The sequence below is a fragment of the Panulirus ornatus genome, chromosome 8 (genome assembly GCF_036320965.1).
Source record: "Panulirus ornatus isolate Po-2019 chromosome 8, ASM3632096v1, whole genome shotgun sequence".
In the NCBI taxonomy this organism is placed as follows: domain Eukaryota; kingdom Metazoa; phylum Arthropoda; class Malacostraca; order Decapoda; family Palinuridae; genus Panulirus; species Panulirus ornatus.
In genome coordinates, this window is record NC_092231.1 from 9,245,697 (window position 1) to 9,258,196 (window position 12,500).

At 46.9% G+C, this 12,500-nt stretch overlaps 1 protein-coding gene across 5 annotated transcripts in view; it reads left to right on the forward strand.

Annotated features, from left to right (window-relative positions):
* LOC139749822 (recombining binding protein suppressor of hairless-like) overlaps nt 1-12,500 on the forward strand; it is a 429,197-nt gene that overhangs the window by 42,888 nt on the left and 373,809 nt on the right. For all 5 annotated transcript variants that reach the window (XM_071664112.1, XM_071664116.1, XM_071664110.1 and 2 more), the window contains exon 2: nt 8,878-8,903. The gene's annotated coding sequence lies outside the window, so the exon portion shown is untranslated. The remainder of the gene's footprint in view (nt 1-8,877; nt 8,904-12,500) is intronic.

The following is a 12,500-nucleotide window of genomic DNA, read 5'->3' on the forward strand; positions in this document are numbered from 1 at the left end:
CCGTTCCCTTTGGCTCTGGCCGAGAAAAACGTAACGCCGGGCTAGCGGAAATTTGCCTCATGATTACCTGAACCAAAAAAAAAAAAAAGAAGAAAGAAACGAAGAGAGATGCGAGGCGCTTCATGCATATTTTGAGAGAGAGAGAGAGAGAGGAGAGAGAGAGAGAGAGAGAGAGAGAGAGAGAGAGAGAGAGAGAGAGAGAGAGAGAGAGAGAGAGAGAGGAGTGGGGAATGATGATGCTGGCCTTTCGTCTCTCCCTGAAGAAGAACAAGAAGAAGAAGAAGAAGAGCAAGAACAAGGTGAACTCGAAGAAAACGAGATGATATTTTCAAGGGGTGTGTGTGTGTGGAGGTGTGCTTTAATTAAACTCGCTCGGCCGTACCTCAGGAGATCAGAGAAGGTGAGATCACACACACTCACACTACGGTAGTTTGAAATGGGAAGATTGTCAATTATTGGGGAGGTGGGAGAAGGGGGAAGTTTAGTTAGTGATAAAGTCACGAGATGACGACTGGCGTGCCTGCCCCTGCTATGGGAGGTGCACGGGTCACCGTGGAGTGCGATGCCCTCTGGGTGTGTGTGTGTGTGTGACAGGGTGTCGCAGGGGAGGAGAGGGTGTCCTCCTCATGCGCTCACCCCGTTCACCAGGGTGTGGTACGACCTTTGGGTGTGATGGGCTGGCCTTTGTAGACCCCCGATCTTTGAGGGTCACCTGGTAGAGGGTCACCCCCCCCCCAGTTGTACGCAGAGGTCGTACCGTCGTGCTCAAAGGTCGTAACGTCGTGCTTAAGGGTCGTACTCCTTAGATATGTGATTGTATGGAATACAGTATGATTATACATTACCATGTATCACAGTACTGTAACTCCCTTAGATATTCAGTGTAAATATTCTGTCTGGTGCTCTTGCATAGCTTACGCGAGTATTGCTTCATTCGTGTATGTCAATTTTATCTTATTTATTGTCTTATTAGTTCTCTCTCTCTCTCTCTCTCTCTCTCTCTCTCTCTCTCTCTCTCTCTCTCTCTCTCTCTCTCTCTCTCTCTCTCTCTCGTGTGTGTGTGTGTGTGTGTGTGTGTGTGTGTGTGTATGTGTGTGTGTGTGTTCCCAGGCGCACAGGCACATCAGACACGAACAGCATTTTCTTTCCCCCGTTTGTTTCGTAGAGAACCACTGAACGTGGTTTTTCCAAGGCCTTAGTTCATCGTTCAGGGGATGTGATCACGTGTTTGTGGCGGTGACATTTCGAGCATTTCACAGAGGGCATGGGTCCAGCTGGCATGCAGTAAAGGGCAGGCAGTTCAGGTACCGCTGGAACAGATCTCGGGGTCGTGAGAGAGAGAGAGAGAGAGAGAGAGAGAGAGAGAGAGAGAGAGAGAGAGAGAGAGCACGTTGACCCAACGGCTAGGTTATCTGTTTTTGAACTTTAAGTCTCCCAATTTTTGTTTCTGTTGTTAGTGCATGGGGCAAAGATTGAAGGGGAAGAAGTCCTCCCCCCCTCTCTCTCTCTCTCTCTTTCCACACTCCACCACTCCCCCCCCCCTGGCGGGAGCAGTCGGCAGGAAGAACTTTAAGAAGTACCGTGCATTGGCGAAGCAGACCAGCATAGATTTTAAAAGGATAGAACGGGAAGGAATATCCTAATGAACTCAGAATTTTGAAGACTTGTGTTAGGTCGCCGAGAAGTCTGGGCGTCTCAAGAGAGAAGACTTCTCATTTTCTTTGCCTTTCCTTCGTGTGTTCGATTTCTCACCAGTTTCCCCTTCACACGTGCGTCAGATTTCTTAGGGATGGAATTAGTTTTTGTCGCCCATCTTTGTACTTGTTCCAGCCTTTCCTCGTTTTGCAGCTTTGGGGGATCAGAACCTGGCGTACCTATTCAAGGTGTGGTGTACCTAGAGCTTCACAGACACAGGAGATATGTCCGAGGACATGCTTTTGTCACAGGGGCTTCAGCACCTTGCTGAAGCGCCCCCCTCCCCTGCTGCTGCTATGTAACCTTGTGTTGCATCAGATGTTACGACGGGCTCGTATTTCACTCGTGGCTTCCGTGGACGACTTGGTTTCCTGCTGGTAGCAACAGAGGCTGACCTACGAAGCAGTAGTGACAAAAACAAAACAAAAGATATGGATACTCTGAGGGAGGTGGCCTTGAGATGAGACCAAGTGACGCTCTTCCTCTCTGATTCAAGAAGTTGTTGGGTAGCACAAGGACTGGTATGGGGATGAAGTCATTCATGAGCCACGTTCCCGGATCTTGTATACTTGGGGAATCCGTTTAGGGCCTGTTAGAGTGAGGCGTTCCTGTGTTAACCCTTACCAGCGTGATGGACGCAATCCCAAATGCCTCAACAAGGAATGACAGTGATGATTCATTACCTCTCCTCCTCCGCGACGCTCACCAAGAGTTCGGTGTTGGCCCGGTCTGTACAAGACGCTGGGTGGGAAGTGCGCCAGGCCGTTTCGCTGGTGGCTTTGTCTGCCTCACGATAAGCCGTCCTGTTTCTATTACTACGAAGACTGGAACATCTTGTGAAGTTGTTGAAATGCGATGGTGATGGTGTACCCGGGCAGCGGTCTGCCAGCCCGTAGTGCGCTGGGGAAGTACGGCACTCGTCAGGCCTAAGACTACACAGCATTTATAAAGGCCAGCGAAAGTAGCGGTAAAAAGACGTTTCTTTCAGCGAGGCTGGATTGTCTGCATCACGTGACGCCTTACATGACCATGAACGAGCCGTTAACAAGTGTCACACTCGTTGCGAGACCTTCTTTTTTTTTTTTTTTCGAACTGGTCAGGTGTTTGGCGGGCCCTCTAGGGCAGCCAGAGAGCAGCTGACCGTCGCTGGGGTGACAGGAGCCGCCACGACCTGGGAGAGACGAGTTCATCACATGACGCGGTGGTCGCAGACCCTGACGTCGTTGAGTGAGGGATGTTACGACGACGTGTTGTTGCCGGACGATAAACTAAGACTGTGCGGGGTGGTGGTGGTGATAAGCTGGGCCAGCCCTGTGTGTACTTTTACACGGTTCGTAAACCTCGTATGATATACCTTCCCACGAAGGACCTGGCGTGTGTGTGTGTGCCGTGCTGGGCACTCGAAAGCGTTCCTGCAGGTGGGTGGGTGGGTCTGTCTTGTCAGCGACACGCCAGGCGGCGACGGTCCTGGTAACCCCAACCCACCCTCCCTCACAAGACGTGTATGGAGTGGTGGGTATTCGGTGGCCGTCTCGTCAGGTTAGTGTTCCCCGGCCGTGGATGTGGGGAGGGAGAGGAGAGACGCGGCACACGGACCAGTTGTGGCGCTCTCGTCGGTGCAGGAGCTGAGACCCGCCGGGTGACACGGACGTCTCCTGGGCCACCGGATGTGGTGAGCAGTGCTGCTTGGGTGAGGCAGCCAGGTACATCCCCCTGGCTCAGCCCTAACCTCCTACAAACGTGTGTGTGTGTGTGTGTGTGTGTGTGTTTGTGTGTGTTACGAGGTGAGAGTTTTACATGTATTGTCTCGTCTCTTAACCTTGTACATATATGCCGTATAAATACACACACACACACACACACACACCAGTCTAAGCCAGGTACCCCGTTTATCGAACGGATTCGAACCCATGCGGGTCCGACCCCGGGTTGGCCCTTGCTGACTGATGGCCAGTAACGCTATCAACTCGCGCGCGCGCGTGTGTGTGTGTGTGTGTGTGTGGTGGGTACAAGGGTAGTCTGCCGGACCCCCGGGAGCCAAACTACGAGGCCCTCATTCTGTATAATACCTCTTGGGCAATAATGACAGAACGGGATCTAATGTCAAGCGCTGGGGTTAAGTGTTTCAAGGTGGATACTTCCTGCTTTCTCTTCCTGTGCCTGCGCCGTCCTCTTGGTCTGCGTGTTAAGTGGTGGTAACATGCTGTTTACTCGTCAAGGTTAAGTTTCAGGGTAAAGTTATGCGCCTGCTTAAGTGAAGGTCGAGCTGTGTGAGTGCTGTTGTAGTGGTGTCGGGGGGACAAGTCCACAAGAGTGTTCTGCCGACCATGTTATCGGTCGTTCGTACCACAAATTATTAGTATTATTACCGTTGTTATCATGACTGTGGTGGTATCTTCATGGAGATCTGTGGTATCTTTGTCGACGCGTGTGTGTGTGTGTGTGTGTGTGTGTGTGTGTGTGTGTGTGTGTTTTGTTGATGTCTTTGTCGAAGCCAGAGTGTCCTGCACTGGTGTCTGTGTGAACGTGTGTGTGTGTGTGTGTGTGTGTGTGTGTGTGTGTGTGTGTGTGTGTGTGTGTGTGTGTGTGTGTTTTGTTGATGTCTCTGTCGACGCCTGAGTGTCGTGCACTGGTGTCTGTGTGGACGTGTGTATGTGTGTGTGTGTGTGTGTGTGTGTTGATGTCTCTGTCGACGCCTGAGTGTCGTGCACTGGTGTCTGTGTGGACGTGTGTGTGTGTGTGTGTGTGTGTGTGTGTGTGTGTGTGTGTGGTGCGCTGAATCAGGGCGGCTGTTGTGACGTCGGGGAGGGGGGGGGGGGTGGCTGTGCCCTGGCCGTGCCGGATGCCGGCATGACGAAGAACGTTGCCTCTTCACCGTACCCTGGCTGCTGCTGCTGCTGCTGCTGCTGCTGCATATCTCGTGTCCTAATGTGACCGTGGTTCAGCTGACGGCCGACGCTCTGCACCTCGTTATCACGATGAGGAAGGGGAGCGGACTTCGACCCCCCCCCATGGCTCGTTTTTGATGAGGCGGTAAAGGTGGAGCGCTCGTTTTCGCGAGGAAGGAAGCTGGACATTAACTCGTGCGGTTCATTCTGATGAGGCGGCGGAGGTGGAGCGTCCGTGTCCATGAGGAAGGAGGCGCCTGGGCCGTGAGGGAGGCGAACCCTAGGGTCCAAACTTTCAACAGACGTCAGTTTGAGAGCACCGTCGCCTTGTGTATGGATCAGTGTGAAGTTCGTCTTGATATAGAGAGATCTGCTGTTGCTGAACTTGCCCCCCCCCCCCCCCCCCCCCCCCACACACACACACACACACACACACACACACACACACACAATGTCGCGGGGTAGATAGAGCGCGTGTCCTGCCCTAGGCAAACGTCTAGTGAGGCATGCAGTCCTTTTATCTTTGCCCTGGCGAGGTGTTTGTTGAGGACGTTCGCTGTTATCAGCAGCAGCAGCAGTAGTGTTATCCTAGTTGTGAGTGATTGTGAGAGTGAGTCGTGTGTATGCTCAGTGTTTTGATTCGCGCGTTTCACTCTTGCATTTTAGCTCCTCTGCCTGGGACGTGTTCCCGAGTGTTAGTGATGAAGCATTTGCTGATGATGATGCCTGTAATATGGTTAATCTCATTAGTATCATGGTGATTGTCCTAGTCAATTATGCCATGACGATTACGAAGGGTAATTGATGATGATGGGTGGTGGTGGTGGCGGGGATTGTAGGAGACGGTGTTGGTGAGCGTGATGGTGCAGGTTTACACCACTAATGCTACCGACGACGGAGAGAGAGAGAGAGAGAGAGAGAGAGAGAGAGAGAGAGAGAGAGAGAGAGAGAGAGAGAGAGAGAGAGAGAGAGAGAGAAGGCCATGGGGCGACTATACCGCCAGGGCGTGGGCGGGCGGGTTGGGTGGGCAGACAGGCTACGCTGCCCCAGGGGGACGGTGTTCAGGTGTGGCCTGCTCCTGCTGCGTCCTCCCTTAACTCCCACGTGATTCACCTGCCAGGGGATGACCAACGCCGACTGAACAGTAACACAGCGATTGGATTCAGAAAACACGTGTCGTGCCTCGCAAAACCCCCACTCGAATCTTATCATGAACTGTGTTTACTATCCAAGACAACACGAAAGCAATAGATATTGTATCTCTTGATTTCCTCACAAAAAAATATTCGACAGGGTCACCCCTGATTAGTTGATACCACAGGTCGGAGCCTTCGGGATAACTGGGAGCACAGAAAACTGGATAAAGGCTTGGTTACATCATAAGGGGAAAAAAAAACCCACGATGAATGAGGAATAATCACCGTGGTGACTAGTGGGGTCTCCCAGGGGTGCGTCGTGGGACCTGCACTTTTCATTATATACGTCAGTGACGTTCATGTAGGGCTGAATGACTTTTAGTGTCTAAACTTGCAGATGACATACACATCGGCAGTGTCATTTAAACTGTGGAAGGGTATAGGCTAAGATGACATGAGGCACAAGATGAATTTGCTGAATGGTCCAGAATATGGCAAATGCCGTTCAACGTCGATGTATGTCAACTGTTGCATGTAGGAAACCTCAGAAAAAAGACTTTGATTATGAACTCTTGAGCGACAAGATAAAAGACATTCCGTGTGTGAGGGGAGGTCTAAGGGACATTCTCCCGCATAACTTAGATGGAAACTATATATACAAAAGCCGAGATGGAGTATTGTCACTATACTGAAGTCTACCATTAGACCCCCACCTTACATATGCAGTATAATTCGAGGATATTCTTATATTAGAAGGGGTGCAGCGAAGAGCAACTGTCTTGATTCAGAATTTTTCCACTCTAACCAAGTGGCAGCTTCGAGGTAGGTTGATAGAATCGTTTGAAATGCATAAAGGATTCAACAATGGCGATGTAGAAAACTTATTTACTTTTGCACCTGTGCTAACAACGAGAGGAGATGGATTTGAAACTCACAGGTCACCGAGTTGACCTGCATTGTATGGTGTGTTTCTTTACCAATGACATGATCGCCATGTGAAATAAGCTCGGAGATTATGGTCTTCGGAGCGACACATTTGATACGTTCAAAGTCAGCTTGATCGTCACCTGTTCTCTCATCAGTATTGAATAATTCTTTTAATAAATCCTTGTATCGGGTTAGTATATTACACAGTCTTGTCAGCCACTGATCTCGCCTTGTCCATGCCACGGTTTCGTATCAGTATTGAATAATCTGTGTAGTTTCCTCATAGGTGTCACCTGTGTAGAACTCGGCAAAACATGGGTCTGAAAATGGAACTGAGCTTGTGAGAAGTTCACGTGTTCTGTCCTTAAGAACCAACACTATTTCAGTTGAACTGGTATGATCTGGCTTTCATTGTTCGTACAGTTGATGACACTTGATCATTCTCGTGTGAAACTTCATATATATATATATATATATATATATATATATATATATATATATATATATATATATATATATATATAGTATAATGCGTGTGTGTAAAACCAAAGTAGAGTGGAATAAATGAATTAAAAGATTAACATCGTGAAGTATTATATAACACTTGTGTATTTAATGTGAGTATCTCTCGAACACGATTTTTTTTTCCAGTAGCTACGTCAGGTGAAAGCAGCGGACGACAAAAACATATGCTACATTTTCTACTGTGACATAATAGTTATGGTATAAATCTCTGTCCTAAGGAATGTTAGGGAGGTTTTCATGAGTTCCGTTCACATGTTCTTATTCTGTTTCCCCCTACCCCCACCCCTCTTTTTTTACTACCGTGTACAAAAGTATAATAAATTCATTAGTACCTTCCCCCCTTTTTCGGAAAACGTTCCGTACGTTCGTTAGACTATAAGTTTGACAAATGGTGATATGATTTTTAACGTAAGGTCACGTTTGTATCGGTTGGGACCTAAACTGTATCGCTGCCACATTTGGAGAAAAAGGATATAGTTTCATTATTGTATAGCAGTTGTAAAGTGGATGAGGTTAACTCTCGATAATACATCAGTATGCGATAATACCCTAGTTATTCCTGTAATGACGTACGTGCTTTATGTCCGCCTGTCTTCAAGAGAACTATTAAAAGGGTAACTAAAGTAATTGGTGCAGTCGCTTGTCATCGGATTATTATTTTTTCTTATTATGTATTGAATGGAATGAAAGTTTTTATTACTTCAGAAAGTTAAATTTTTATCTATAGATCATATACTCGTGTGATGTAGAAAAATTTACATCGACGCGTAGCGTTAGAATTTTGATTTTTCGTGTTGATAAATGAATGCACTAAGAGTTGAGGTGATCTTGCTGTGAACGCCCCTCGAAATATATCATATTCCGTTTGTTTTTTATTGACTTCAGTACCTGAAAGTGGACGGGAGGGGGGGAAAAGTAAGACTTATGAACTTCATCTCTATTTTTTATCAGTTTGATGTGATTGGTTGTGTGTTAGTGGGTACGTGTGGCAACACCTTGTGGGCGTGGTGTGGTAGGAGCCGAGGTGATCGTGTTTTCACCATTGTCATAACGTGGACTTTATGATTATATGTATACTAGTGACATGTGTGTGTGTGTGTGTGTGTGTGTGTGTGTGTGTGTGTGTGGTAAAATTTATCTGTTCCAAGCCTGGCATGGGATTCTGTGAGTGGCAGCCCCAGTTCTCTTGTGTGCTTATTATTGGCACAGATTGGCCCGTGTGTGACTGTGAGTTGATAGGTTCCTTCAGATGGGTAGCTGTGTCGTGTATGATATCAAGTTTCCAGGTGTCCAAGATGGTTCTGAGAAAACGGAGGCTCGCACGGCATATGTTGTCCAGTGACTTTGTGTTGGTCAGTTGGACTTTGGGCCCCATCAACAGCCAGGGTCATTGCCGATGAATTTTCAACGCCTTCTTCAGGGATTCAAGGGTTGTTCGATGACCACATACTTTGTGGCAGTGTATATGGCCCATAGATTGATGTAAACAGCCGACCATAGATTAGTAGGCATTATTCTAGTGTAGATAACTCTAGAATTAGTTTTATTTTGATTTTAGTGTATTTCAGGGTATTTGGTATTTCTGTTTCTGTTATTCAGAGATGTTCATAGCAGGTGTTCTGTATTTTATGCCTGGTACGTTCGATTGAATATTTATAGTTTTACATGTAAAAGATATTAAATGACTTTATTTTATTGTCTTCCAGGTGTTGTCTGCTCTTCAACTACTAAGGTATGTGGTGCTTTACATGTATTTCAGTATGTATATGTGTTCCAGGTGGTGCCTGCTCTACACCTACTAAGGTATGTGGTGATGTGTGTATATATATATATATATATATATATATATATATATATATATATATATATATATATATATATATATGTGTGTGTGTGTGTGTGTGTGTGTGTGTGTGTGTGTGTGTGTGTGTACTCCATGTGGTGCCTGCTTTACAACTACTAAGGTATGTGGTGATGTATATGTATATACATATGTCTTCCAGGTGGCACCTGCTTCACAGCTACTGAGGTATGTGGTGATGTATATGTATATAGAAATGTATATGCACACCAGATGATGCCTGTTCTACCACTACTGAGGTATGTGGTGATGTATATACAATGGAATACAAAGATCAACAGAACACTGGGGGGTCCTCTCGAGGCTGGCCGTAAACAGTGGAAGACATCAGGAACTCGTAGATTAATGTGGTGGAAGTTAATTCAGGGAGAACAACCTGGGAATTTGCTTGTGGGACGTAAGTGGCGCAAATAACGTATAGGTCTTGGTCTTGAGAAGCGAACCATTTATCAAGTCTAGTCTCGAACGTATCTATAGTACTGCTCTACACCAGTCTGATTGGTGAATGATTCCATATGTTAGCAATCCTGTTGAAGAAAAGTTTATAGACTCATTCGAAGTGGAACATTTCCCCATGAGTTATATATATATATATATATATATATATATATATATATATATATATATATATATATATATATATATATATATATAAATATATATATATATATATATATATATATATATATATATATATATATATATATATATATTACCACGAGTGAGTTTTTTTTTTTTTTGTATACATTACCACGAGTGAAATGAGACCAATCAGGTCATAAGTAGCGTGCTGGATCAAGATTATCAAAGCCTTTGATAATCTTACAAACTATGTATTAGATCACCACGTAACCCTCTCTTTTTCTTGTGTTAAATAGATTCAAGTCATTTAATCCGCTCACAAAGGATTTACTTCTCAACCCGGGGAATCATCTTGGTAGATCGACGCTGCACTCTCTCCTTCACGTACCCTCCCTCCCCCCCTTTTTTTTAAAGGTAGGATGACCAAAGCTGTGAACACAGTATTCAAGATGGGGGACGAACCAGTGAACTGGAAAGAGTAAGCATGATTTCCCCTGACTTAGATTCGAAGGCCGTATCTCTGTCTCTCTCTCTCTCTCTCTCTCTCTCTCTCTCTCTCTCTCTCTCTCTCTCTCTCTCTCTCTCTCTCTCTCTCTCTCAGCACGCAATGCAGTGGGTGGTAGAGTAGGCGTCCGTACTACCCCATGCCTCAAGATGTGTAGATAACGAATCACAAAACACAAAATGTTCGCAGGCGTAGGTAGTGTCAGCAGGTGTTGTGGTGCTCCATGCCTTTACCCGCACCCCACGTTCTCCCCCTCCCCGACTCGCATCTTGCTTTCATCTCCCGCCTGAAATTTTACAGGCATGTTGACCGTGTGGCAAAGCGTTCCTCTGTCGTAAGGAGAGTGCGACACAGTCTTCAGCCACTGGCAAGTAGTTCTGTTCTTGACTGAAAAAGTTTACGACTTCTGTCGTTTTATCTTTCCTTCGTGTTTCCCTTCCGACGATGCTGTGAAGTGGTATGGTTCTCCTTCACTCCCCCACCCCTTCCTCCCCTACACTCCAAGGTTGACCTTAACAATCCCTCACCCCCACGAAACACCTCTGGCTAATCCTCTCTTGCCACGTAATCTCTTTCCCCAACTCCGATAATGCCACTTGTGTGCGAGGGTAACGTGTCTGTCTTAAACCCCCTCCTCCTCTGACCATCGGCCAGTAGGTTGGACAAATATCATTCCCAGCTTTGGAATCCATCCTCAACTCCCATGACCTCAGATACTTCGAATTATCGTTCCGTGGCTCGCGAGTGGCTGCTGCTGCTGCTGCTGCTTCCATCATCTGTTTGCGGACGAGGCACACGAAGATTAGCCGTAATGGTCCTTCCTTCTCTCCTCGTTCAGCTCAGTTGTGGATGTCTCGTCTTTCCCACGTCTTTCCTCCTTCATCCAGCCTTTCCACCTCCAAGAGTCAGATCCATGATTAGTGCATGACCTTGCCCGTACCACGTAGACTAAAAAGAATGAGTGGCAACTGAGTTTAATAAACATGTAAATGAACTTGATAGTAAATTATAACGGAAGTGGCCATTGAGTAAAGTTGTGAAAACAACTGTAAATGATGATATGTAAAACATATAAAACGAAGAAATGAAGCTCGGTTGTACATTTATTATTTACAGGTTGTGAAACTCTGTGGTTGTGGAGGTGTTTCTTCTTCAGCTACGCGAGCACCCATTTTCTTTGCCGTCGTTTTCGAAATGTTCTCTCCCGTTGGTAAGTTAGGAATGATATGGCTTTAGAAGCTGGTGGATGACTAAGATAAACACCTCAAAAGTGGAAAGACACATTTGGAAATAATCATTTGTACATATATGTATTTTTTTTTAGGCTTTTTTGGGGTTTGAAAGTAGGATTGAAAGCCCGATTTTCTTCTCCAGCAAGGTCGAGGGAATGTAACGTTTATGTATTTATTTATAATTACTTGATGACTATTTTATATGAAAGAGTCATGGTGTTACCCAGGACCTCTTTCTATAGGCTCATGCAGCCCAAGGTTGTGCTTCTACTTTCAGGAGCAGGGAAATGTAGACTCCTTTGGAGTAAAGAACTTCTTTGCAGCCCCGCCAAAGTTACTTTTTTTTTTTTTTCACTCGGCGTAACGTCGCGCACTCGGGGTCCGGTAACACCAGTAATAGCAGCTGAGGGTGTAAACGCAAGAGTACGATCCAGTGTGATCGCCAGCCAGGTAGTTAGCCAGTGTGATGATGAGAGTACGGTCCAGTGTGATCGCCAGCCAGGTAGTTAGCCAGTGTGATGATGAGAGTACGATCCGGTGTGATCGCCAGCCAGGTAGTTAGCCAGTGTGATGATGAGAGTACGGTCTGGTGTGATCGCCAGCCAGGTAGTTAGCCAGTGTGATGATGAGAGTACGGTCAGGTGTGATCGCCAGCCAGGTAGTTAGCCAGTGTGGTGATGAGAGTACGGTCTGGCGTGATCGCCAGCCAGGTAGTTAGCCAGTGTGATGATGAGAGTACGGTCTGGTGTGATCGCCAGCCAGGTAGTTAGCCAGTGTGATGATGAGAGTACGGTCCAGTGTGATCGCCAGCCAGGTAGTTAGCCAGTGTGGTGATGAGTCCACAGTCGAGAGTCATCATGGTCTGTGGTGACGCTACAGCTCTGGGGGAGTCCAGCTGGGGCGGGTGGTGGAGGGATGGACAACGGTGGACCTCCACCCTCGTGTGCTGGCGGTTGGGTTGCTGTCCCACAGGGTTGACTCTCCTTCCTCGGGCAGCGCGCGCGCGGTTCGAATCCTCTCCGGCAGAATGCTCGTACGGCCCTTGGGTATCACGGCCGCTGACCTGGCACTACGGTCGCTCTCGAAGGATCGTATCCTCATGCACGAGCGTCGTGCCGTCGTGTGTGTGTGTGTGTGTGTGTGTGTGTG